Below are 2,775 nucleotides of genomic sequence, written 5' to 3' on the forward strand. Positions count from 1 at the left end.
TGATATCATCTTCATCAAACATAGCATCCCCAAGCTTGTAGCTTTGCACATCATTAGCATCATGGATATTCACAGCAAACATACTAACAACATTGCAATCATGCTCATCATTCAAAGATTTAGTGCCAAACATTTTATTGCATTCTTCTTCTAACACTTTGGCACAATTTTCCGATCCATCATTTTCAAGAAAGAAATGATAAAGATGAATAATATGTGGCAACCTCAATTCCATTTTTTGTAGTTTTCTTTTATAGACCAAACTAGTGATAAAACAAGAAACTAAAAGATTCGATTGCAAGATCTAAAGATATACCTTCAAGCACTCACCTCCCCGGCAACGGCGCCAGAAAAGAGCTTCGTTGACGGGGTGTGAGTGCCGCTTACCTAGCCTCCCCGGCAACGGCGCCAGAAAAGAGCTTGATGTCTACTACTCAACTTTATCCTAGTAGACATTGTTGGGCCTCCAAGTGCAGAGTTTTGCAGGACAGTAGCAAATTTCCCTCAAGTGGATGACCTAAGGTTTATCAATCCGTGGGAGGCGTAGGATGAAGATGGTCTCTCTCAAACAACCCTGCAACCAAATAACAAAGAGTCTCTTGTGTCCCCAACACACCCAATACAATGGTAAATCGTATAGGTGCACTAGTTCGGCGAAGAGATGGTGATACAAGTGTAATATGGATGGTAGATATAGGTTTTCCTAATATGAAATATAAAAAACAGCAAGGTAACTAGTAACAAAAGTGAGCGAAAAGGGTATTGCAATGGTTGAAAACAAGGCCTAGGGTTCATACTTTCACTAGTGCAAGTTCTCTAAAAAATGATAACATAATTAGATCATCTGGCAATCCCTCAACGTGCGACAAAAGTCACTCCAAAGTTCCTATCACGGAGAACATAAGACGAAATTGCTTGTAGGGTACGAAACCACCTCAAAGTTATTCTTTCCGATCAATCCATTGGGCTATTCCTATAAGTGTCACAAACTGCCCTAGAGTTCGTAGTAAAATAACACCATTCGACAAACATCAATCAACCCTAATGTCACCTAGATACTGCAATGTCACCACAAGTATCCGTGGGTTAATTATACGAGATGCATCATACAACTTCAGTTTCATAATATTCAATCTAACATAAAGAACCTCAAAGAGTGCCCCAAGATTCCTACCGGAGAAACAAGGACGAAAACATGCATCAACCCATATGCATAGATTACCCCGATGTCACCTCGGGAATCCATGAGTTGAGTGCCAAAACATACATCAAGTGAATCAATAGAGTACCCCATTGTCACCACGGGTCTCCCACGCAAGACATACATCAAGTGTTCTCAAATCCATAATAGTATTTAATGCGATAATAGTGAAACCTCAAATGTAAAACTCAATTCATCACAAGAAGATAGAGGGGGAGAAACACCTTATGATCCAACTATAATAGCAAAGCTCGCGGTACATCAAGATCTTGCCTTATCAAGAACACAAGAGAGAGAGATCAAACACATAGCTACTGGTACATACCCTCAGCCCCGAGGGTGAACTACTCCCTCCTCGTCATGGAGAGCACCGGGATGATGAAGATGGCCACCGGTGATGGTTTCCCCCTCCGGTAGAGTGCTAGAATGGGCTCCCGGCTGATTTTTCGTGGCTACAGAGGCTTGCGGCGGCAGAACTCCCGATCTACGTTTATTTCTGTGGGTTTCTATATTTACAGGAATTTTTGGCGTCGAGAACAAGTCAAGGGGTTCCACGAGGATCCCACAAGATCGGAGGGCACCCCCAAGGGGTAGGGAGTGCCCTCCACCCTTGTGGAGGCCTCGTGGCTCTTCTGGCCCAACTCTTTTGCTTCGGGGGCTTCTTCTGGTCCATAACAAATCACCGTAAATTTTTAGCTCATCTGGACTCCGTTTGATATTCCTTTTCCGCAGAACTCAAAAACAAGGAAAAACAGAAACTGGGACTAGGCTCTGGGTTAATTTTTTAGTCCCAAAAATCATATAAAATAGCATATAAAACATCCAAGATAGATAATATAATAGCATGGAACAATCAAAAATTATAGATACGTTGGAGACGTATCAGTCTTCTCTACTCCTCTCTCTTCAAGGTGACTCATCTCTTCTACTCCTTTCTTTCTTGTTACTCATCTTTTCTCTTGGAGTATTTGTGCACTCATTGAGAAGTGTATGGGTCTTCCATATAATTGTAGCAATTACGATCATGACTTAAAGAACTAGGCTCATCTGTCGGGATCGGGGCTCCGTGGACCCAAACAAGGTTCGAACTCTGGGGCGTGGATGACCCACAAGTATAGGGGATCTACTGTAGTCCTTTAGATACGTAAGAGTGTTGAACCCAACGAGGAGCAGAAGGAAATGACAAGCGGTTTTCAGCAAGGTATTTTCTGTAGGCACTAAAATTATCGGTAATAGATAGTTTTGTGATAAGATAATTCATAATGGGTAACAAGTAACAAGTGTAACAAAGGTGCAGCAAGGTGGCCCAATCCTCTTTATAGCAAAGGACATGCCTGGACAAACTCTTATATAAACCAAAGCGCTCCCAAGGACACATGGGAATTATTGTCAAGTTAGTTTTCATCATGCTCATATGATTCACGTTCATTACTTTGATAATTTGATATGTGGGTGGACCGGTGCTTGGGTGCTGTCCTTACTTGGACAAGCCTCCCACTTACTATTAACCCCTGTTGCAAGCATCCACAACTTTGAAAGAAGAATTAAGATAAATCTAACCATAGCATGAAACA

The sequence above is a fragment of the Triticum aestivum genome, chromosome 3D (genome assembly GCF_018294505.1).
Source record: "Triticum aestivum cultivar Chinese Spring chromosome 3D, IWGSC CS RefSeq v2.1, whole genome shotgun sequence".
Lineage (NCBI taxonomy): Eukaryota > Viridiplantae > Streptophyta > Magnoliopsida > Poales > Poaceae > Triticum > Triticum aestivum.